Here is a 26254-nt window from a genome sequence, read left to right as displayed (position 1 = left end):
ATCTGAATAAACTGAAATAACACTACCCCTTATTAAACCTACTAGAGAAGTGACTTCCAAGAGAAAATTCCTGCTCCCCAAATTGGAAAGACAGGACAGACAAATACAGAGAATCATAACTCACTGGAGGAGAAACCCATGAGCAGAAACCTTCTCAGGAAGCAATACTGGGGTAAGAAAAGCTGGACTGCAATTGTTGAACTACTAGAGGTTGAGTGTGTACAAGTCTGAGATTGAAAACCTTCAGGGACTCAGGCTTTGAGGGACCCTCACAATTTTGTGAAACTCTGACAGGTTCACAGTGGACATCTGGAAAAAAGAAAAAAAAAAATCCCCTCATGTTTCCAGCAAGAGGAGGTGAAAATTCCATTTTGAAATATACCAGAATATTTGTACTTTGTGACAAGGCTTGCCCAAAGGAGAAACTATTTTACCAGACCTGAGGCTCCTATGATTTTAGTAAAGTCTAACCAATCTGGGGGAAAAGAAATACCCAACTTCAGCACCTAATAGCCATTCTGAGGTTGGAAACAAGCTTGATGCAATGAACTGCAGGCTGGAAGAAGTAGAGGGATGAATTAGTGATATGAAAGACAAAATAATGGAAAATAATGAAGGTGAACAAAAGAGAGAAAGAGGTATTATGCAACACAAGAATACTCTTAGAGAACTCAGTATTCTAACAAATGTAATAACATTCATATTATAGAAGTCCCATAAGAAGAAGAGAGACAAAGGGTGGAAAATTTATTTGAGGAAATAATAGCTGAAAACTTCCCTAACCTGGGGAAGGAAACAGACATCCAGATTCAGGAGGCACAGAATACTCCTATCAACATTAATAAAAGCTGGTCAATAGCAATACATTCTGTAATCAAATTTGCAAAATATAGTGATAAAGGAAAAAAAATCTTAAAAGCAGCAAATAAAAGAAATCCTTACCTTACATGGGAAAGTGCATGAGGCTTACCTCTGATTTCTCAACAGAAATGTTGGCAAGCCAGAAGGGACTGGCATGATATATTCAAAATGCTGAATGACAAAAATCTGCAGCCTAGACTATTTTACCCAACAAGGCTGTCATTCAGAATAGAAGGAGAGATATAGAGTTTCCTAAACAAAAGTAAAGGAGTTTGTGACCACTAGACCAGCCCTATAAGAAATGTCAAAGAAGAGACCAAAAGTGACAAAGACAAGGAAGGATTAGATAAAATCCAGAAACAATAATAAAATGTTAACAGGTAATAAAATGGCAATAAATACAAATCTATCAATAATTACTTTGAATATAAATGGTTTAAACACTCCAATAAAAAGACAGGTGTCAAAACAGATAAAAAACAAGACCCATCTATATATTGCATACAAAAGACTCATTTTAGACCTAAAGACTCCTGTAGATTGAAAGGGAGAAGTGTGAATGCATGTCAAAAGAAAGCCTTGGGGTGCCTAACGTCTCGGTGGATTGAGCTTCTGCCATTGACTCAGGTCATTATCTTGGGGTCCTGGGATCAAGCCCCACATCAGGCTCTCTGTTCCGTGGGAAGCCTGCTCCCTGCCCCCCGTTCCTGCCTCTCTGCCTGCTTGTGATCTCTCTCTGTCTCTCTCTGTGTCAAATAGGTAAGTAAAATCTTAAAGAAAGAAAGAAAGAAAACAAGCTTTACTAGTTATCAAACTAAATATTAAAAGTCTGCAAAAGGAGGGGCGCCTGGGTGGCTCAGTGTGTTAAGCCACTGCCTTCAGCTCAGGACATGATCTCAGGGTCCTGGGATCGAGTCCCACATCGGGTTCTCTGCTCAGCAGGGAGCCTGCTTCCCTTCCTCTCTCTCTGCCTGCCTCTCTGCCTACTTGTGATCTCTCTCTGTCAAATAAATAAATAAAATCTTTAAAAAAAAAAAAAAGTCTGCAAAAGGAGACAGAGAATAGCATTGTATAATGATAAAAGGCACAGTCCAACAAAAGATCTAACTATTATAAATATTTATGCCCCCAGAATGAAAGCACCAAAATTTATAAAGCAATTAACAACAAACATGAAGGAACTAATTGATAATAACAAAGTAATAGCAATGGACTTTCACACCCTATTTACATCAATGGATGAATCATCTAAACAAAAAGTAAACAATGAAAGAATGGTTTTGAATGTCACTCTGGACCAGATGGACTTAACAGATAGACACAGAACATCCCATCCTGAAGCAGCAGAATACACATTTTTTTTTTTCATGCGTACATGGAACATTCTCCAGAGTAGCTCACATATTAGGTCACAAAACAGGACTCAACACATACATAAAGGTTGATATCATATCATGTACCTTTTCTGTATGACAATATGAAACTAGAAGTCAACCATAAGGAAAAATTTGGAAAGACCATAAGCGCATGGAGGTTAAATAACATGCTACTTAACATAAATTGGAAATAAAATAAGAAACAAAAAAAAATACATGGAAAATAAAATAAAGAATTAAAATAAGAAATGAAATAAAAAAACAAAAAATACATGGAAAGAATGAAAATGAAAATACAACAGTCAAAATCCTTTGGGATGCAGCAAAAGTGGTCCGGAAAAGGAAATATATAGCAACACAGGTCCACCTTAAGAAGCAAGAAAAAATTCAAATAAAAAATCTAAACTTACACCTAAAATAGCTAGAACAAGAAAAACAAACAAAGCCTAAAGCCAGCAGAAGGAAGGAAATAATATAAAGATTGGAACAGAAATAAGTGATATAAACACTAAATAAATAATGTAACAGATCAGTGAAACTAGGAGTTGATTCTTTGGAAAAAAGAAACAGTAAAATTTATAAACATGTAGTCAGACATATCAAAAAGAGAAAGAACCCAAATAAATAAAATCACAAATGAAAAAGGAGAAATAACAACCAACATCACAAAAAATACAAATATAAAAGAATTCATGAAAAACTATCTTCCAACAAATTGGACAATCTGGAAGAAATGGATAAATTTCTAGAAACATATCAACTACCAAAGCAAAAATACAAAAAATAGAAAACTTGAACAGACCCATAACCAGCAAAGAAATTGAGTCAGTAACAAAAAAAAACAAAACAAAACAATCCAACAAACAAAAGTCCAGGGCCAGATGACTCACCACTGTTATTTATCATAGTACTAGAAGTCCTAGCCTCAGCAATAAGACAACAAAAAGAAATAAAAGTCATCTAGATTGGCAAAGAAGTAGTCAAACTTCCTATATCTGCAAATGGCATGATACTCTACATAGAAAATCCAAAAGACTCTACCAAAAAATTGCTAGAACTGACAAATTCAGTAAAGTTGTAGGTTGCAAAATCATTATACAGAAATCTGATGCATTTTCATACACCAGTAATAAAGTAACACACACAAAAAAATGAAGAAGAATCAATCCCTCTTATAATTGCACCAAAATTCTTAAGACCCCTAGTAATAAACCTAACCAAGGAGTAAAAGACCTGTACTCTGAAGACTATAAAACACTGATGAAAGAAAGTGAAGATGATACAAGGAAATGGAAAAACGTTTCATGCTTATAAATTAGAAGAACAAATATTGTTTAAATGTCTATACTACCTGAAACAATCTACACTTTAATTCAATCTCTAACAAAATATCATCAGCATTTTTCAGAGATAAAACGCAAATAATGTGAAAGTTTGTATGGAACCACAAAAGACCTCAAATAGCCAATATTCAAGGCAATCATGGTGGGGGTTGGGGGGAACAAAGCTGGAGACATCACAATTCCAGGCCTCAGGTTATACTACAAAACCTTAGTGATCAAGACAATATGGTATTGGTACAAAAATAGACACATAGATCAATAGACTAGAATAGAAAACTCACAAATGAAGCCACAGTTATATGGTGAACTAATTTTTGACAAAGCAGGAAAGAATATCCAGTGGAACAAAGACCATCTCTTCAACAAATGGTGTTGGGGAAATTGGATGGTAATATGCAAAAGAATGAAACTGGACCACCATACATAAAAATAAGACCTAAATATGAAACAGGAAACCATAAAAACTCTAGAAGAGAACACAGACAGTAACTTTTTTGACACGAACTGTAGCAACTTTTTTTGTAGGTAGGTCTCCTGAGGCAAGGGAAACAAAAGAAAAATAAACTATTGTGACTACATCAAAATAGAAAGATTCTGCCCAATGAAGGCAACAACCAACAAAACAAAAAGTTAACCTAGAGAATGAGAGAAGATATTAGTAAATGATATATCTGATAAAGGTTTAGTATCCAAAATAAACAACTTCTATAATTCAATACCCAAAAACAAATAATCCAATTAAAAAAATAAAGGACAAGAAATAATATTTCTCCAAAGTAGACACACAGATGAGCAACAGACACATGAAAAGATGCTTAACATCATTCATCATCAGAGAAATACAAAATGAAACTACAGTATAATACCACCTCCCACTTATCAGAATGACTAAAATTTACAACATGGGAAACAAGAAGGTGTGGTGATGATATGGAGAAAGGGGAACCCTCTTACACTGTGGTGAGAATGCAAACTGGTGCAATCATTCTGGAAAACAGTATGGTGGTTTCTCAGAAAGTTAAAAATAGAACTACCCTCTGATCTAGCAACTGTACTACTAGGTATTCATCCAAAAATTAAAAAAAAAAAAAAACTAATTTGAAAGAGTACATACACCGGATATTTATATATAGCAGCATTATTTACAAGATCCAAATTATGAAAGAGCCAAATATCCATCTACTGTTGAATGGATAAAGATGCAGTAAATATATACATACAAGGAAAACTAACCATAAAAAGGAATGAACCACAATGAGAAACCACCTAATACCAGTCAGAATGGCTAAAATTAACAAGTCAGGAAATGACAGATGCTGGAGAGGATGTGGAGAAAGGGGAACCCTCCTACACTGTTGGTGGGAATGCAAGCTGGTGCAGCTACTCTGGAAAACTGTATGGAGGATTCCTCAAAAAGTTGAAAATAGAGCTACTCTATGATCCAGCAATTACACTACTGGGTATTTACCCCAAAGATACAAATGCAGTGATCCAAAGAGGCACATGCCCCCCACCTGAGCCTGAGAGAACCCACTGGAGGCTCCTGTCAGTGGTCCATGAGCTCATGGCTTTCCATTGTTTGCACCACTTCTGGGGCTGCATTCACCCCTGTCTATGCCTGAGAGAGCCTGGTGCAGGCTCCTGCCTGAGGTCCCTGGGTCTGCAGTCTTCTGCGACCTGCACCAGGGCCAGGTCTGAATGACCCTGGCATGGGCATGGTCTCCAGACAGCAGTCCCAGCAACTCACTTGGACCAATATCACTTGTGGTTTTAGTGGCACATGCAGAGACAAGCAGGGGCCTTGGGTGACCAATGAGACAATGACTGGGAGTTCACACCACCTGTGGGAGGTTGCAGAGCTCAGCAGAGTTTGCAGAGGGAAAGTCTGTATGTTCAGGACCACCCAGAGGGGAGCATACTGAGGCTTCTCTCTGTGGTGGAGGTCTGGGTGCAGACAGTTTACTTTGCACTAACCCTCTGAAAAGCTGAAAATCCAGAAAAGCTGCAAAGAACAAAACTTCCAGAGGACAAAAGCCTAAAAAACTGGTTTCCACAGAGACTGCCCCCTTGACAGGAGACAAGGCAACTCAGTCCCAGCAACACTGACTGTAAAACAACACGGCAGACCCCCCTCCCAGAAGACAAGCCAAAAGAACAAGAGGACAATAACCACAGGGTCCCCATAAAGCTTTACTAAAACCACAACATCAGGGGGAAACAATATATAAAGCTCCTGGGTTTGGCCCAAAACCTGTATATTTCATAGAGACAATTTTTTTTTTTTAATTCATTCTCGTGATTCTTATTTTTTTTTTAAACTACTTACCACTACAACTAGATGTTTAATACAACATATTATATAACAACATTTTTAAAAAGATTTTATTTTTGACAGAGAGAAAAAGAGAGATAACAAGTAGGCAGAGAGGCAGGCAGAGAAAAAGGGGGAAGCAGCCTCCCTGATGAGAAGAGAGCCCCATGTAAGGCTCCATCCCAGGACCCTGGGATCATGACCTGAGATGAAGGCAGAGGCTTTAACCCACTGAGCCACACAGGGGCCTTACATAACATTTATTTTTTAAAGATTTATTTATTTGTTTGACAGACAGAGATCTCAAGTAGTCAGAGAGGCAGGTAGAGAGAGAGGAGGAAGCAGGCTCTCCACTGACTAGAGAGCCCAATGTGGGGCTAGATCCCAAGACCCTGGGATCATGACCTGAGCTGAAGGCAGAGGCTTTAACCAACTGAGCCACCCAGGCACCCCCATAACAACTTTTTAACTTGAAGTTTTTTCATATATATAATCTCTGTTTCTTCTTCTTTTTGATTTTTTAATATGTATAGATATAAGCTTCAAGGTAATCCTTTTTTCCCTACTCAATACTACCCATATATATATACCAGTTTTAATTTCCCTATATCTCTGGAAAGTTGAGTCCTTTAACAAGGATAACAAGATATACCCAGGAAGAACTGAAATAACCTTCCTCATTCACATTGAGGGTTTACAACAATCTTCCCATCTTATTCTTCTGCCAGTGTTTCTGTGTATTTGTATTTTTGTTTTTGTACTATATAAATCTTATTCTTGGGTTAGTTTTGGCTTGTTTTTGTTTTTGTTTTTGTTTTCTTGCCTTTTACTTTGTCCATCTTTGTTTGTTTGTTTGTTTGTTTGTTTTCGTTCATGTTTCTTTATGTACCTTATTAATATTAATTTTGGGGCTTGTTTTGCTGTGTTTTTTCTCTCTCTCTCTCTCTCTCTTTATCTCCCTTTTTTGCTTTTTCCTGTCTTTTTAATGGTGACTTCAGATTGCTCTAAAACTTTCCAAAGTGCACCTTACCTGGATAATGGCTGATATATTCAACTATACATCCACTGAACCACCTCTCACCAAAATGATTAGGAGAAGGAACACCCAAGAGAAAAAGAATCAAAATACTGTGCCCTCTGCCACAGAACTATTGGATATGGACATAAACAGCATGTCAGAAAGGGAATTCAGGGTAATGATTATCCAGGCAATGGCTAAGTTGTAGAAGACCATTAGTGGTAACATAGAATCTCTAAGGACAGAAGTGAGAGCTGACCTGGCAGAAGTTAAAAATGCTATTAGTGAGATCCAATCTAATCTAAATACTCTAACAGCTAGGGTAAATGTGACGGATGATTGAATTACTGATCTAGAAGAAAAACTGATAGAAAAGAAGAATCAGAAGGAGGCCTGGAAGAAACAGCTTAGAAGCCAAGAAAACAGAATTAGGGAAATAAATGACACCATGAAATATTCCAGTATCAGAATTATAGGGATACCTGAGGGGTTGGAGAAAGAGATGGCAAGACTAGAAGATATAGTTGAACAAATACTGGATGAAAAGCTCCCTAATTAGGGGAATGGAACAAATGTCAATGTCCTAGAGGCAAATAGGACACCACCAAGATCAAGGACTCTGGAAAGACCTCCAGACACTTAATTGTGAAATTCACAAATCAAACAGGAATTTTTAAGGGTAGCTGGGAGGAGGAGATTCCTTTCATATAGAGGAAGGACCATCAGAATAATTTCAGACCTGTCCACAGAAACCTTGCAAGCCAGAAAGGGCTGGCAGGACATCTTCAAGGTGCTAAATGAGAAAAGCATGCAACCAAGAATACTTATCCAGCAAGGCTGACATTCAGAATGGATGGAGAGATAAATAGCTTCCAAGAGTGGCAAGGTTTAACAGATTATGTGACCACCAAGCTGGCACTACAAGAAATATTAAGGGGAGTTCTAGAAAAGAAGAAAGAACCCAAGAAAGACATAGAACAAAAATTTACAGAGACAATCTATACAAACAAGGACTTCACAAGCTATATGATATCAATAAAAACTTATCTTTCAATAATCACTCTCAATGTGAACAGCCTAAATGCTACCATAAAATGCACAGGGTTGCAGACTGGATAAAATGAGAGGACCCGTCCATATGCTATCTAGAAGAGATGCATTTTGAATTTAAAGATACATCTAGACTGAAAGTGAAGGGATGGAGAAGCATCTTTCATGCCAACTGTCCTCAAAGGAAAGCTGGGGTACTGATTCTCATATCAGATAAATTAAATTTTAACCTAAAGACTGTAATCAGAGATACAGAAGAACACTACATCATTCTTAAATGGTCTATCTACCAAGAAGATCCAACATTTGTAAAGAAAAAAAAAAACTATTAACTGAACTGTAAACTAGATAGGAGATACATTTTCTTAGCAGTGGCAGAAGTTGGAAAGGGACAAAGATAAAGAATTAGAGGATCAGTTTGCCCCCACAGAGAAGCAAGAATGGGTGTGAGCACTCTGAGAGGGAGGAGATAGCATTGGGCAAAGAATGTAGGTATGAAAATGTAAGACATATTCTTAAATTCCCATTCAATACATAGGTATTTATGTTAGTTACTCATTTTACAAATGAGGGAATTTAAAAACAATGTTGTTAATAACCGGAGTTCACTCATATGACTGCTTATGGTTGAGCTAGTATTAAAACCACTTCTCATAAACTAAATAATCCTATAGTCTCTCCAAAATTTTAATAGACCATAGCATTTGAGCTCTAGTACCATTGTCAGAAGCACTCTGCAATTCCCCAAATGATCACTATAAAACGGAATGTAATGGTTCTTGAGATACTGCAGCTTCCATCAGAAACAAAAGTACACTGAACAACTTAGACACTTATGTTTTTGCATCTTCAGTCTGGGCCTGATTTGAAATAGGAAGCCACTAGTGTGATGTTATTTTACTCTAAAACAGGTTTGGAAAACATCTTGGCTAGTATGCTCCTCTACAAGGGTAAGAAACATTTAATGTGCTAATAACAAAAAGACAGATTGTTTAAGAAGGAACTCTTCTAGCCAAAAGTAAGATGGCATCCTGGCATTTCTTCAAAGTCCTTTCTTCAAAAGTATTAGTTCCTTGTTTCCTTTTATTGTGTATCTTCCATAGTATTCTCATTAGGGTTTCTGCTTCTGACAAGCTGAAGGACAGCTGGGAGCTTGTTGGCTCGAGGGTTGATGTGGAGACAGCTTCACAGTGTGTCATTTTGTGCATCGTGGTGCTGTAAATCTCGGCATTTCGTGATCCCTCCTTCCTGAATTCTCAATGAGCATGGAGGGCAGCAGAAAACACTCCTGGTGGGGTGATACATTTGAAGTTCCTTGGGAGGAGAAGCAGCTCTTAGAAGGGGAAATGAAAGTTGCCAATGTATAATTATAGCTTCTGAACAGGAACTTGTCCAAAATACAGGATTATCATTCTTCCCTTTCAAAAATGTTGTTGCAGTGACTGGGGGGCTTGGCACAGTACACGGCTGGCATCAGATTACTGACTGGGGTCATCAGGGGAGAAGCAACACTTCCAATGAAACTCTAATTTCTGTAATATCTTATTTTTCGCTTTCATATATTTCCTGAGTTCTACCAGCTTACATTTCATCTTCTGGTATTATAATCTTCTCTTTGAGACCTAACATTTCTTTTTTGATGTCTTGTTTAGTGATTGGCACTATTTTCCTTGATTTTTATGAAAGTCATGTTTTAAAATATGTTCTGATATGTTGTATAATTTATAATTTAAGTATTATTAGCATACTTCATATATAATATGCGCTCTCTATAATGATATGCTTTAATCATTCCTCAGTGAATATCATGTTTGTTGAATATTTTGAGTAAGATAAAAGTATTCTGAGTGAAAATATTCAGTTTATGCAGTAAATTCTAAACAGAAAAAAAATTACACCCTGATATATAGAACATACTTTACCTTTTATCAGTTATTGAATAATTTTTAAGTCACAAGAGTGAAATGAGAAGTTGGTTACAAAGGAAAGTTGGTTACAAAGGAAATATGATCACCTATTTATCAGGGATAAATGAGTGATATCTTTAATGATACAAAGGGAAATTTGTTTGGTTTAAGGATTTTATAACTTTATTTAGATAAGTGTCCCATTCCCAATTTTGGGATATGGTTCATTTTTGAACCTATTTGAAGCATGACTCGGATTCTAAGTTTTGCACAGCTTCCTATAAATTTCTACACTATGGAAAGTATGACTCTGGCACAAAGTCTTGTTTTTGTGGTTCAATTTGAGTTCTACAAACCTTAGGCAATGGGGCTTTGGTCCCATTAGATTTCCAGTTGGGGCTCCCCATCAATGTTTCTAGTCTACAGTTTTCTGTTTCTAATATTAATAATGTGAATCTACGTATATCAGTACTTAAAATAGTCCCTATCATTCTGATATGTGTGTGTGTGTGTGTGTTTGTGTATACCTGTGTATGTTGAGCAGAAGCAGTCTTATAAGCATACAGCTTATATTATAGTTCAGCAGGCTAGCAGATCTATTACTTAAAATATATATTAAATACAATTTTTTAAATAAGAGATGCAGAGATTGTGAAATTTAAATTCTTTGGAGGTGCCATGTCACTGCTGAGCCATCCTAAATGTTTGATTTCAATGCCAATCGCTGTTCTTATTGCATGATTCATTTAGAGCAAGAAGTGGCACTTATAAGCCCATGATGAGGCATAGACAGTGCCACTGGACATTTTCTTTCATTTTATTTTATTTTATTCATTTTCAGTGTTCCAAAATTCATTGTTTATACCTCACACCCAGTGTTCCATGCAATACATGCCCTCCATAATACCCATCTCCAGGCTTTTTCCTTTGGCTATTTAATAAATTCCTGTTCAAGGCTGATGGTCGTTTACATTGGAGCAAAAGGCTTGTAAAGGCTTGTATATGGTTCCAAATCTCTAGTAGATTTTCCAGGTCAAAGATGTTTGGGTTATAACTTGGATAGAATGGTGATAAACTATTTATTATTATTATTAAGCAATTTATGATTAATCCTATTGTTCTTTTTTTCCATGAATTTAATTTTGGATCAAATCAGTTCATACCATGCTACCTATCATGGTAGTTAAAATTTTAACTACCATGCTACCTATCATGGTAGTTAAAACCTACCTGCATATTCTACATTATTTAAATATACTACTAATGTATGCTTTAAAAATAAGTTACATGCAATACAGATTTGCTATTAGTGACATTCTACATAAACATCAATATTTCAAATCATTATGAATGCAAAGCCGTTATATTAATTCTATACTTTTAAAAATGACCCAGAAAAAATATAATTATGTCTAAATATTATCTACCCTATGAATTCTATTCAATGCATTTCAAATTTTATGAAAACTGTGGAATAAATAAAGATGCAGGACTGTAATCCATTTTCTCATGTTATAGAGGTGTACCCGGGGGGGAAAAAAATGAGCCAGTCAAATCTGTATTGCTAATACTAATGCTAGACCTCTTAAAAAACAAACTAAAGATATTTACTACAGGGAGATTTCTTATCTATAGAATGCTTTGGAAAGATGTACCTAGTTTGTGCAGCAATGATCATAGTGTTAAAAAAAAATCATCTATAAATTTCCCATTCATGGCCTTAAATCTTATGTAACCATCTGAGAATAAAATGGAAATACTCAATGATTAAACTGATCTTTGTTTTTTGTAACTAATGCATCTTCGTACAGTAATTAGGGAACCTCAGATTTAATGTGGGCAAGAGCACATCCAAAGTAGCAAGGACAATCAAGTAGACAAAACCCTGATGTCTTCCAGCTGTATTTGTGTCTCAAAGTTGTTTGTATACTTGAAATACTTAGTACATCTCGCAACTTGATAAGATCTCTGATTTGTATGTAATTCTATCCTTTGCATTTAAATACATTTCTGTTAGAAATCTTTATTTTCCAAGGGATATATGAATGAAATACTCCTAAAGTGGATTTTACCATTTAGGTTTTACATGTTGTATTCATTTAAAGATGAATATTTGTGCTATATTAAATTTAGTTTCCTTTTGAAATTTTGCAACATTGTATACTGTCTTTTTCTATTGGTAATATCCATTTAATTTCACATTATTTTCTATCTAATATTGCACTGGCTTGGTCATTTGTTGTATTCATTTTGTTGTTGCTGTTGTTGTTTTATCCCATTTTATCTTTTATAAACTCTGAAATAGAAGAGGATTTCAATTAGGTCCTTTATGTGGGGTCTGGAAAGTTTTATTATTATGCATGAATGTGATTGGAGTTGAAAGGACCTACTGCAAACTTGAGGATATTCAAGTGCCTTATTTAGACAAAAAGGGAGATTTGGGCAGCAAAACATGTGATCCTTAATCTGAGTTTAATAGTTGGAATTATAATAAATTAATATAAAAACCTCATTTTACTTGTTATACAGTTTACAGATAAATAAAATCAGATACTTATATCTGGGTGTTTTAGTAATGAACAATATATCATGCACATGATAGGCAAGAATCACAAACATGAAGATACTAATACTCCTTGAGCTGATTGAGCAACCCAATCAGTCCCAGTGAAAGTCTTAGGAAGAATTCTCTGAGGAATATGACAAGTTAATTTTAAAGTTCATATGATAAGACAAAAGGTCAAAAAATAAATCATTCCCAAGGAGTAGAAAGTGGGAGAGGTGCTCCTACCAGGGGTCAAAATTTTGTTCAAAATTATTACAGGAAGACAAAGTATAAGATACTGAAAAGTAGAATAAAATAAATAAACTTAAACATTAATTTATAACAAAGGTGTGATTCCAGATTACTGGAAGGGACTGTAAGATAGAAGTTTCCTAAGACAATTTTAGTTATGAATATTGAAAAATAAATGATGTTTATCTTTATATCACACCACACAAATAAATCAACTTCACATTGAACTTTGAAAATGCCATAATGTAAAATGTACAGTGGTGTAGCTGCTTTGGAAAACAGTCTGGTGGTTCCTCAAAAATTCAAACATAGACTTAGCATATGACCCACAATTCTTCTTCTGGGACATACCAGAGTGAGTTGAAAATGGGTATCCACATAAAATACATAATACTTACATAAGTATTATCCATAATAACAAAACGTGGTAACAAAACTGTTGTCTACAAACTGTTGAGTGACCAAACAAAATATGGTGTGTCCTTGCAATGGGATACGATTCAGCCATAAAAAGCAATCAAATGCTGATACATGCTACAATATAGATGACCCCTGAAAAGATGCTAAATGAAAGAAGTTCAATATTAAGACCAAATACTATATTACCCTATTTATATGAAATATCCAGAATAAAGAAATCCACAGAGATAGAAAGTCAGGGGAAAGGAGGATTGTAGAGTGACTCTTAATGGGTATGTGGATTAATCCTGGGTGATAAAAATGTACTAGAATTAGAAAGTGTTTGACTATCATAGTTCAATATTATGAAGGTTCAATATATGCTGCCTAAACATCTGAAATGGGAGTGGGGGGTGTATGGTTCTCATGGCCTAACTAACCCATTCTCCCCAGTCTACTGTGAATAAAGTCACCTCACCAAACAACCCTCCTTATCACAGGGAAGTGAGTTTCAGGCAAAATTCCTCTTTATCCCTAAGTAGCAGGTTTCAGTTCCCTGTCACTCTGTGGAATTATCCAAAAACAAAACAAAACAAAACAAAAAACAATAACAACAAAACAATCACATCCTCTTGTGGGAACAAAGGATCACTCTACCCTCCTACTATTCCAAAACCTACCTCCTGCTGTCCCTGTTTGTTTATTCTCTTCTTGAGTGCAACTTCTATGTGGACCTGTGTGGTATGCTATATCTTCCCCCTAAGATTTGAGTATATGTGATGACTAAACTGATGTCAATCTCATGTGCCCCGTATCAGGTATCCGGTGTTTGGCCATCCTCATAACCCTAAAGTGGGATTCTCTTTCTCACCAATGAGGTAAAGAGCAAGCAGTCAAAATGTGGTTGTACATCTTTGTGAATACACACACACACACACACACACACACAGAGTCACTGAATTGGCACTCTAGAAGGGTGAATTAGATGGTATTCAAAGTATAACTCAAGTGAAAAACAATTACTGAAAGAGATCTTCATATTACTACTTTATATTACTTCATATTCACATCACCAGCAATAAGTTTATATACAGAACACATTAAAAAATCCTACAAATCGATCAGTAAAATCCCAACAATCCGATGGGAAAACATACAAAGACATACATAAATAAGACATTTTACATAAGAAGGAAAGTATAAATAAAGAACAACTGCACATAAACGCAAGTCATGAATTTGTGCCTAACAGGTGATCAAGGGAATGCAAGTTAACGTAAATGAGATAATATACTAATACTCAGTTATTCTGAAATTTAAGAAAGCAGATGTTGGCAACATTGGAACAACAACAGTTAATTCTTGTTTCCCACTTGTGGAAGGATAAGTTGGTACAATAGTCTTGAACAACAATTGTGAATAGTATGTATATTTCCTATGTCATGGTAATTACACTTCTATATATACTAAGAACACATACTAAAATGCTCATGGAAGATTGTAATAACAATGAAAATTTAAAAATGTGGACAATCAAAACATACAGAATATATAATGATTCATTCACAGCATGTGACACCATATTATCCATAAAAAATAAGGAACCAATGTTACAAATAGCAGCAGAAGCACTCAGGTACATTTAATACTGTTAATACAGATCTGATAGGTTGAGTGCAAAGTGAATAGGTGATAGCTCTATTTTACAACCCACATGTATTAAAATGTTTTCTTTGATATACATTAGATTTAAATGATAAAATTTCAAATAGAGAAAAAAAAGGGCAGACCCTGAGTGTAAATAACTGAAGCCATCTTACTGGAAAACGGTGCACAGAAATGAATATTACCTGGAACAAAATGAAAATTCAAATAATTTTTTAAAGATGATAGACATTACTACATGCTATAGTCTGAGAGAAATAATTTAATAGCAAGGAAAAATGATTATATAGTATAAATTACTATAGTGGTTTCTTTTGGTAGGGTAGAGTAGAGGAATTCAAAGAAAGAAGAATATTTTAATCCATTGAAATTATTTAAAAAATGAGGTATGACTAAAGCAGAGATCAAAAATATAAATTGGGGGCGCCTGGGTGGCTCAGTGGGTTAAAGCCTCTGCCTTCGGCTCAGGTCATGATCTCAGGGTTCTGGGATTGAGCCCTGCATCGGGCTCTCTGCTCAGCAGGGAGCCTCTTTCCTCCTCCTCCTCTGCCTGGTTCTCTGTGATCCCTGTCGGTCAAATAAATAAATAAAATCAATCTCTCTCTCTCTCTCTCTCTCTCTCTCTCTCTTATATATATATATATAGGAAGCTTGGAGTTCACTTGTCATTATTTCCATTCTGTCTGTGAAATTGAAAGCAAAGCTACCAGCTGAAATAGAGGCGATGCAAGGAAATGTGATGAGTTTGAGGGAAACAAGTGGGTAAAAGAATTGTCCAAGGCTACAGGTTAATGAATGTCTGGGCAATTAAAGCATTTAGCTCTAAGGCAACATTATTTCAATGTCAAGTGAGATTTGTCACCATGATTGTGGGGGTATTTGCAGACTTGTTCGATGATTATAATTCAGACTCAAAGTAGCAATTAATTATAATTATTTTTTTCTTTCTGCAAATTCAAGTGTTTTACTAACAATAGGCTTTTAGTAATAGGAGGATGTGCCATCTATTGACCAGCCCATATCAGCCAAGTATTGGCTGGCCAAACGTTTAGGAATGACTGGGGGCTGGAGATAGAGAGTTTTAAAGATTAGATGCATACTGTTATCTTTTTGAGTGAATGAGATTGCAATTGGGAACAAAAGATGGACAGATATATTTGAAATTATTTACATATAAAATCTTTTTCTGACTGTCCTTGTCTCACCAGCAGGAATTTACCTGCCGCAGAGTCCATTGTGACTAATTTTAGGAGGCACCAGATCTGTTTAATACATGATTATGAATATGTTAAGTTTTTTTGTTTGTTTTTGCTTTTGTTTTTTGGGGGGGACATTGTTGCTATGGGCTTCTAGATCCACAACTCTTTTTCTAGCTTAAAATGCTTTGATACGGGGGCGCCTGGGTGGCTCAGTGGGTTAAGCCGCTGCCTTCGGCTCAGGTCATGATCTCAGGGTCCTGGGATCGAGTCCCGCATGGGGCTCTCTGCTCAGCAGGGAGCCTGCTTCCTCCTCTCTCTCTCTCTGCCTGCCTCTCCGACTACTTGTGATTTCTCTCTGTCAAATAAATAAATAAAATCTTTAAAAAAAAATGCTTTGATACATTGAATTCTCAAGCTGCCAAAGCACTAATATGCTGAGTTACAAAGTAGAAGAGAATGCATCTTTCCACTTTTTATTATACTGTGTTAGACTATAAATAAAATAGTCCTATGTGTGCCCCAGTCAATACTTCAAATACTTTTTAGTAACAAATAAATAAATAAGAACTTTCTTTTTATTTCAAGTTCCAGTCCAACTTCTCTTTAGTGCACTGGGACCCAACATAAATTCTAATTAGAATGAGTTGGAAATGAGACTAATCTGAAGAACATATCACATGCTGTGTCCAGAATGGCCCTAGTTGGCAATAACAGATTGTGTTGCTACTTCATATTTGAAATGCCGAATGTTCTTCTCTTAGAAAAAAATTCCACATGGAGATTTGTTATATTCTCTTGTTAATAACTTGTGAAGGAGGTCACACCATTGGTACACTAGGTTAGGTTAGACTGTCTCTATTCCACTGTGGATACATCTTAAATTTAGGATAAATCTTTGGTCAAACAAAGTTTTGTTTTTGTTTTGTCGCAAATGATTCTTGGGATTTCATTTTGCAGTATTGATTTTGATGTTACAGCACTTACTGGAGTAGCCTGAGAAGATATAATCATCCTTCCACCTCCATTGTTATCTTTCTGGCACACTTCCTATGATTCAGAAATGTCTGTCTTTAGTACACAGACCTACCAAAATAAAAGACAATACTGAGGAGAGATTAAATGTCCCAGAAAGTCAGCTTCACATCCTGTCCCTTTATCTGTCTTCCCAAATTTGGTATTTCAAACTTTATCTCCTCAGGTTTCTAAGTCAAGCCAGTTAAAAACTAAGGAGCAACTAAATTGCAAAGCACTCTGCTGGGTTAAGTGGAGAATAAAAAGATGAAGACGTTAAAGTCCTTTGTCACAGAAGTGCACGAGCTAATAATGAAAAAAGATGTATAACAATTAACTTAGAGAACAAACCAAAAAATACTATAATCATAAACTAAATGCAAATGAAGTATAGTGTAGGAAAACTCTAAATTCTTTTGTGCATATTATTTATTTATTCAGATACCTACAAATAAATTAGCATAATAAATTATTTAGCATCTATCATCTTCCAGAAGATGTGACACAGCAACTTTTAATAAATGAAAATGATGTAGTTTCATAATCCTGAAACTTGAAGCATATTTTATTTTTTCTCCTGTCATTATACACACACACACACACACACACACACACACACACAAACACACTTTGTTTTTAGATACACCCATAGTTTTATCACAAAATTATTATTTTGACATTAGTTGGTTATAAGACTTTATACCCATTGAATAGCATTTCTCATTTCTGCCTTCCCCCTCTCTTGCATTTACCATTCTACTCTCTGTTTTTATTTGTTTGACTATTTTAGATATTTCTTATAAGTAGAATCATTCATTATTTGTCCTTCTGTGACTGGCTTATTTCACTTATTATAATATCCTGTAGATTCATCCAGGTTGTCACATATGACAGGAAGCATCTGTTCTGTATGAAGTCGTAAGTCCACTATGTAGTTAGTGACTTAACCTCCTCCTGATATTAGATATATCCTTAAATTAGAAAAATATACATGGTTGTTTTTAACTGTCTTTGCTTTCCCTTTTCTTGGGCTTTTACAGGTAGCACATCTACCTATATCTGTACACATGGGACATGCACAAGTACATACAGTTTTATAAGCATATCCCTCCATTAAGTCTATATTTATTAATTTAGAACATCTCAGCAGAAAATGGCAATATTTGGTCTAAAACATTATACACATTGAGCAGCATTTCTCATTTCTGCCTCCCCTGCCCTTGTATCCACCATTCTATGCTGAGAAACCATACTTATTAAGAAAATGGGCAATTTAATCCTGTGCAGAAAAAAACAATTTATGTCATTGAAAACACTTAAAATGCATAAAATGTTTATTTTTTATTCAATATTTACTGATATTGCAATTTTCCAATGCCATAATATATATATCAAGAAAAAAAGAAGAAAAAAAAAGGAATAAAATAATACCTCTTTAAAAGATCTCATGTCTACCGCAAAGTTTCCAAACTTTTGGATCTCAGAGCCTCTTCACACTTTAAAAAAAAAATTATTAAGACCCTAAAGACTTTTTTAAAGTGGATTATGTCTACCGATGGTTAAAATATTGGAAATTAAAACTGAGAAACTTTAAAAATATCTATTGAATGCTTTAAAGATAAAAAGATAATCTATAACATACATGTTGAAATATATATATTTTTAGAGAAATTTCATAGGCATTTGTGAGCTGTGCAGAGGGGGAAAAGGGAGAGGAGAGAGAGAATCTTAGGCAGGCTCTACATCCAGCATGGAGCCCAAAGCAAGTTTCAATATCAGGACCCTGAGATCATGACTTGAGCTAAAATCAAGTCAGATGTTTAACCAACTGAGCCACCCAGGTGCCCTCAGATAATGATTCTTTTAAATGGAAAATTAAAAAGAAACTAGCAATAACTTTTACTTTTTTATAAGTTTTTTATAAGAGTTTTTATAAAACTCTCTAATGTTTGGTTTAACAAAGGACAGCTGGACTCCTGCATCTATTTCTACATTCAATCTGTTCAATTATGCTGTTTTAGTTGAGCTATATGAAGAAAATACAACCATACACATATGTAGTTGGGAAAGGAATGTTTTGATAATTTTTTTCAGAGAATGAAAGACATGTTTCTTTGATACTATTTAAAATTCAGCAACTTTCTTAATGGTTTCTTTAAAGTTAAGTTGACATGTAGATTCTGAAACTAAATCAATGAATTCTTCTAATTCTGTTACATTAAAATACATTATTCTATCTTAGTAAACTGTCAAATTTATAATGACAAAAGTAATCCTCCAAAATTATAACCTTCTCCTGAGAGATTGAATTTCATGATTGGTCATTATTGCTGTCAATTGTTTCTCTTGAAATAACCAGTTCACTTCATTTCTTTTCAAGAACATTTTAGCTAAATACCAAAGTGTAAATTACTATGCTTTATCTGTCAGCCATTGTTCTAAATAAAAATTATGTTTCATGAAAAAAGCAGCTAATTCAACTCACAACTCACAATAATCATGCAAATATTTTACCTGGATTGTACCTTGGTATACAGCAGAAGTGCTTTCCAGGTACATCTCATTTTTCTTACAGAATGTTTAAGACATGTGCTCAAGTTTCAACATTTGATACAATTAATATATTTTTCCTGCTTTATCAAGGACATTTCAGAAAAACTGTTTTGTGTTTGTTTATTGCTTTACTCAGTTATTTATCTATTGTTTTTAAATTTTTTAAATTTTGTATATTTTATTTATTTATTATTTTATATTTTTTATTTTATTATTTATTTATTAATTCATTAGTCATTGTGTTTCTGTGAATATATGGAGATGAGAAATATAGTCATAGTTTAGCTTGATTTCACTGCCTTGGTTTATGCTAAGGCATCAATAGTTTTACCACCACTGTTTTTGTACCATCAGTGTAAAAGCCAGCACAATGAAAAAAGTGAGCATTGTCTTGGTATCATTGTGAAAATTGTTCTGTTCATTACATTCCCCCAGAAGTTTGTCTGATATCCCTAGTGGACCATACTTTGAAAACTGCTAGTGTAGAGTAATCATGTAAATTACCTTCTTTGATAATAAACACAGAGAAGAAATCTACACTCCAAATGAATGCTGAGAAGTTTATGATACTTCCAGAAAGGAAACTTTATACTAGACCATATACTTATAGTCAGGAAAATTTTGATTTGAATTCTAGCCATGTGACTTAATAACCCTATGGCTTTTGGAAAATTATTAAATCCTGTTTATTATTTGATCCTCATTGCTAAAACAAATTTTTAGTGTAAGAATAAAATGAAACTATGCACAAATACACTCATATACACACAATACCTGGCATAAAGAAAACACCTGATTAATAGCAGTTTCTATTATTTTTGTTGTTGCCAACAAGGCATATGATTAATGGTATTGTATAAGTTTTGAACTTTCTACCCTACTTTTAGTAAGATCAATTATAGATGAATGTAGCTTTCAGTGAAAGAGCCAATTTTAACATATGGGTTGTGACAGGTGATTCATTCTAAAGATAATAGCACTGGAGAATTAATGCAGTTAAGATTATATTATTCAACTGTTTTGAAAATAAGAATTCTATGGCATTTCATCACTGCCCATGCTTTTGGTGCATCATCATTTCAATAATTGATTTTCATGTGTAAGTCATTGTGGCCCGATTCAGAAGAAAATGCCACAGGAGCTGGGAGAACCAATTAGCATACCACAAAACAATAATGAAAGAAATGGGCACTTGTTTGTTATTTTAGGAAAGTTCTTCACATATAAAAATGATTCAACCATTGTAAGAGCCCAAGCAAATTTGAATTTTTATCTTTGTCCTACATAAGAACCTAAAGTGGGAAAATGAGGATAGTACAAATTCACAGTATCAAAATTGTGCTTCTGTTCTATTTAGAACCATTTTAGCTGATATTAGCATTAAAAGAAGATTGCAGGAAAAGATGAATATTTGAAGCTATAGTGAAGAGACCATTGACTTTGGAGTCAGATAAGCCAGATTCATGTTGTAGTTTTGTTACTTGATCTAAGCATAACTCTGGGTAGTTACTTACCTCTCCTGATCCCTGATCCCTGATCCCTGATTTCTACAACTGCAAAGGAATTGTGAAATAATTACCTCTTGGTAATTTTGAAGAATTAAGTGAAATTAAACCATTGAAAGTGGATTGCATCCTCATATGGGATGAGTTGTCTCTAATCGGTGTCTTTTTTTTCTCTGCTTGTTACTATAAAATTATTAAAATGATGGGACTTCTTTTCTTACTATGTAACTAAAACTGGCCTTGCTTATATATCTTCTTACAAGTGGAATGTGGAATGTAAGGCTTTCAATACCATTTCAAAAGGACTAGTTGATTTGGTCAATTCAACAAATGTATATCTTAAATAAGGACCTCAACAAAAGACAAAAATAGTTGTTTTCTCTATAGACTTATACAAATATAAAACTGAAGGGGGAGGAGTCAAGATGGCGGAGAAGTAGCAGGCTGAGACTACTTCAGCTGCCGGAGATCAGCTAGATAGCTTATCTAAAGATTGCAAACACCTGCAAATCCATCGGCAGATCGAAGAGAAGAAGAACAGCAATTTTGGAAACAGAAAAACAACCACTTTCTGAAAGGTAGGAATGGCGGAGAAGTGAATCCAAAGCAACGGGAAGATAGACCCCAGGGGGAGGGGCCGGCTCCCGGCAAGCTGCAGAGCAACCGAGCACAAAATCAGGACTTTTAAAAGTCTGTTCCGCTGAGGGACATCGCTCCAGAGGCTAAACCGGGGCAAAGCCCACGCGGGGTCAGCGTGGCCTCAGGTCCCGCAGGGTCACAGAAGGATCGGGGGTATCTGAGTGTTGCAGAGCTTGCGCGTATTGGAACGGGAAAGCCGGCTGCAGAGACAGAGCCGACAGTAAGCTCGCAGCTCGGGGTTACCTTGAACCTGTCGCACGCTCCGTGAATCGGAGCGCAGCCGGAGGTCAGGCAGACGGGAGTAACTGGGCGCTGTTCTCTGAGGGCGCACTGAGGAGTGGGGCCCCCGGGCTCTCGGCCTCTCCGGGCTGGAGACCAGAAGGCCACCATTTGTATTCCCGTCCTCCGGGACTCTACGGAAAGCGCTCAGGGAACAAAAGCTCCTGAAAGCAAAGCGGAGCGGATTACTCAGCCCGGCTCCTGGTAAGGGCAGTGAAATTCTGCCTGGGGCAAAGACACTTGAGAATCACTACACCAGGCCCCTCCCCCAGAAGATCAACAAGAAATCCAGCCAAGACCAAGTTCACCTACCAAGGAGTGCTGTTTCAATACCAAGGAGAGCAGCAGAATTCCAGAGGAGGAGAAAGCAAAGCATGGAACTCATGGCTTTCTCCCTGTGATTTTTTTTTCTTTTCTTTTTTTTTTTTTCCCTGTGATTTTTTTAGTCTTGCAGTTAACTTAATTTTTTTCTTTTTCATTTTTTTTCTCTTCTTCTGCTAATATTTTTTTAAACTTTTACCCATTTCTTTTTTAACGTTTTTTAACTAGTTTATCTAATATATATTTTTTCCTTTTTATATTTTTCTTTATTCGTTTTCATTTTTTAAATTCTTTTCTTTTATTTTCTTTCTTTCTTTTTGAACCTCTTTTTATCCCCTTTCTCCCCCCTCACGATTTGGGATCTCTTCTGATTTGGTTAAACCATATTTTCCTGGGGTTGTTACCACACTTTTACTATTTTACTTGCTAATTCATAAACTCTTATCTGGACAAAATGACAAGGCGAAAAAATTCACCACAAAAAAAGAACAAGAGGCAGTACCGAAGGCTAGGGACCTACAATACAGACATCGGTAATATGTCAGATCTAGAGTTCAGAATGACAATTCTCAAGGTTCTAGCCGGGCTGGAAAAGGCATGGAAGATATTAGAGAAACCCTCTCGGGAGATATAAAAGCCCTTTCTGGAGAAATAAAAGAACTAAAATCTAACCAAGTTGAAATCAAAAAAGCTATTAATGAGGTGCAATCAAAAATGGAGGCTCTCACTGCAAGGATAAATGAGGCAGAAGAAAGAATTAGTGATATAGAAGATCAAATGACAGAGAATAAAGAAGCTGAGCAAAAGAGGGACAAACAGCTACTGGACAACGAGGGGAGAATTCGAGAGATAAGTGACACCATAAGACGAAACAACATTAGAATAATTGGGATTCCAGAAGAAGAAGAAAGAGAGAGGGGAGCAGAAGGTATACTGGAGAGAATTATTGGGGAGAATTTCCCCAATATGGCAAAGGGAACGAGCATCAAAATTCAGGAGGTTCAGAGAATGCCCCTCAAAATCAATAAGAATAGGCCCACACCCCGTCACCTTATAGTAAAATTTACAAGTCTTAGTGACAAAGAGAAAATCCTGAAAGCAGCCCGGGAAAAGAGGTCTGTAACATACAATGGTAAAAATATTAGATTGGCAGCTGACTTATCCACAGAGACCTGGCAGGCCAGAAAGAGCTGGCATGATATTTTCAGAGCACTAAACGAGAAAAACATGCAGCCAAGAATACTATATCCAGCTAGGCTATCATTGAAAATAGAAGGAGAGATTAAAAGCTTCCAGGACAAACAAAAACTGAAAGAATTTGCAAACACCAAACCAGCTCTACAGGAAATATTGAAAGGGGTCCTCTAAGCAAAGAGAGAGCCTACAAGTGGTAGATCAGTAAGGAACAGAGACCATATACAGTAACAGTCACCTTACAGGCAATACAATGGCACTAAATTCATATCTCTTAATAGTTACCCTGAATGTTAATGGGCTAAATGCCCCAATCAAAAGACACAGGGTATCAGAATGGATAAAAAAAAAAACCCATCTATATGTTGCCTCCAAGAAACTCATTTTAAGCCCAAAGACACCTCCAGATTTAAAGTGAGGGGGTGGAAAAGAATTTACCATGCTAATGGACATCAGAAGAAAGCAGGAGTGGCAATCCTTATATCAGATCAATTAGATTTTAAGCCAAAGACTATAATAAGAGATGAGGAAGGACACTATATCATACTCAAAGGGTCTGTACAACAAGAAGATCTAACAATTTTAAATATCTATGCCCCCAACGGGGGAGCAGCCAACTATATAAACCAATTAATAACAAAATCAAAGAAACACATCAACAATAATACAATAATAGTAGGGTACTTTAACACTCCCCTCACTGAAATGGACAGATCATCCAAGCAAAAGATCAGCAAGGAAATATAGGCCTTAAACGACACACTGGACCAGATGGACATCACAGATATATTCAGAAAATTTCATCCCAAAGCAACAGAATACACATTCTTCTCTAGTGCACATGGAACATTCTCCAGAATAGATCACATCCTCGGTCCTAAATCAGGACTCAGCCGGTATCAAAAGATTGGGATCATTCCCTGCATATTTTCAGACCACAATGCTCTGAAGCTAGAACTCAACCGCAAAAGGAAGTTTGGAAAGAACCCAAATACTTGGAGACTAAACAGCATCCTTCTAAAGAATGAATGAGTCAACCGGGAAATTAAAGAAGAATTGAAAAAAATCATGGAAACAAATGATAATGAAAATACAACAGTTCAAAATCTGTGGGACACAACAAAGGCAGTCCTGAGAGGAAAATATATAGCGGTACAAGCATTCCTCAAGAAACAAGAAAGGTCTCAGGTACACAACCTAACCCTCCACCTAAAGGAGCCAGAGAAAGAACAAGAAAGAAACCCTAAGCCCAGCAGGAGAAGAGAAATCATAAAGATCAGAGCAGAAATCAATGAAATAGAAACCAAAAAGACAATAGAGCAAATCAACAAAACTAGGAGCTGGTTCCTTGAAAGAATTAATAAAATTGATAAACCCTTGGCCAGACTTATCAAAAAGAAAAGAGAAAGGACCCAAATAAATAAAATCATGAATGAAAGAGGAGAGATCACAACTAACACCAAAGAAATACAAACTATTATAAGAACATAGTATGAGCAACTCTATGCCACCAAATTTGACAATCTGGAAGAAATGGATGCATTCCTAGAAACATATAAACTACCACAACTGAACCAGGAAGAAGTAGAAAGCCTGAACAGACCCATAACCAGTAAGGAGATTGAAACAGTCATTAAAAATCTCCAAACAAACAAAAGCCCAGGGCCAGACGGCTTCCCGGGGGAATTCTACCAAACATTTAAAGAAGAACTAATTCCTATTCTCCTGAAACTGTTCCAAAAAATGGAAATGGAAGGAAAACTTCCAAACTCATTTTATGAGGCCAGCATCACCTTGATCCCAAAACCAGACAAGGATCCCATCAAAAAAGAGAGCTATAGACCAATATCCTTGATGAACACAGATGCAAAAATTCTCACCAAAATACTAGCCAATAGGATTCAACAGTACATTAAAAGGATTATTCACCACGACCAAGTGGGATTTATTCCAGGGCTGCAAGGTTGGTTCAACATCCGCAAATCAGTCAATGTGATACAACACATCAATAAAAGAAAGAACAAGAACCATATGATACTCTCAATAGATGCTGAAAAAGCATTTGACAAAGTACAACATCCCTTCCTGATCAAAACTCTTCAAAGTGTAGGGATAGAGGGCACATACCTCAATATCATCAAAGCCATCTATGAAAAACCCACCGCAAATATCATTCTCAATGGAGAAAAACTGAAAGCTTTTCCGCTAAGGTCAGGAACACGGCAGGGATGTCCATTATCACCACTGCTATTCAACATAGTACTAGAGGTCCTAGCCTCAGCAATCAGACAACAAAAGGAAATTAAAGGCATCCAAATCGGCAAAGAAGAAATCAAATTATCACTCTTCGCAGATGATATGATACTATATGTGGAAAACCCAAAAGACTCCACTCCAAAACTGCTAGAACTTATACAGGAATTCAGTAAAGTGTCAGGATATAAAATCAATGCACAGAAATCAGTTGCATTTCTCTACACCAACAGCAAGACAGAAGAAAGAGAAATTAAGGAGTCAATCCCATTTACAATTGCACCCAAAACCATAAGATACCTAGGAAAAAACCTAACCAAAGAGGCACAGAATCTATACTCAGAAAACTATAAAGTACTCATGAAAGAAATTGAGGAAGACACAAAGAAATGGAAAAATGTTCCATGCTCCTGGATTGGAAGAATAAATATTGTCAAAATGTCTATGCTACCTAAAGCAATCTACACATTTAATGCAATTCCTATCAAAGTACCATCCATCTTTTTCAAAGAAATGGAACAAATAATTCTAAAATTTATATGGAACCAGAAAAGACCTAGAATAGCCAAAGGA

General features: G+C 35.8%; 1 long non-coding RNA gene across 1 annotated transcript; it reads left to right on the top strand.

Moving 5' to 3' along the window:
* Positions 1–4038: 4038 nt before the first annotated feature.
* Positions 4039–21268, top strand: LOC116599575. Its single transcript, XR_004289428.1, has 3 exons — positions 4039–4209; positions 5663–5670; positions 21259–21268. It is a non-coding gene; the product is annotated as an uncharacterized LOC116599575 (long non-coding RNA).
* Positions 21269–26254: the final 4986 nt, after the last annotated feature.

Source organism: Mustela erminea, chromosome 9, assembly GCF_009829155.1.
Source record: "Mustela erminea isolate mMusErm1 chromosome 9, mMusErm1.Pri, whole genome shotgun sequence".
Taxonomy (NCBI): Eukaryota; Metazoa; Chordata; class Mammalia; order Carnivora; family Mustelidae; genus Mustela; species Mustela erminea.
Note: the sequence above shows the minus strand (reverse complement) of the source record. Positions and strands in the feature narration are given on the sequence as shown.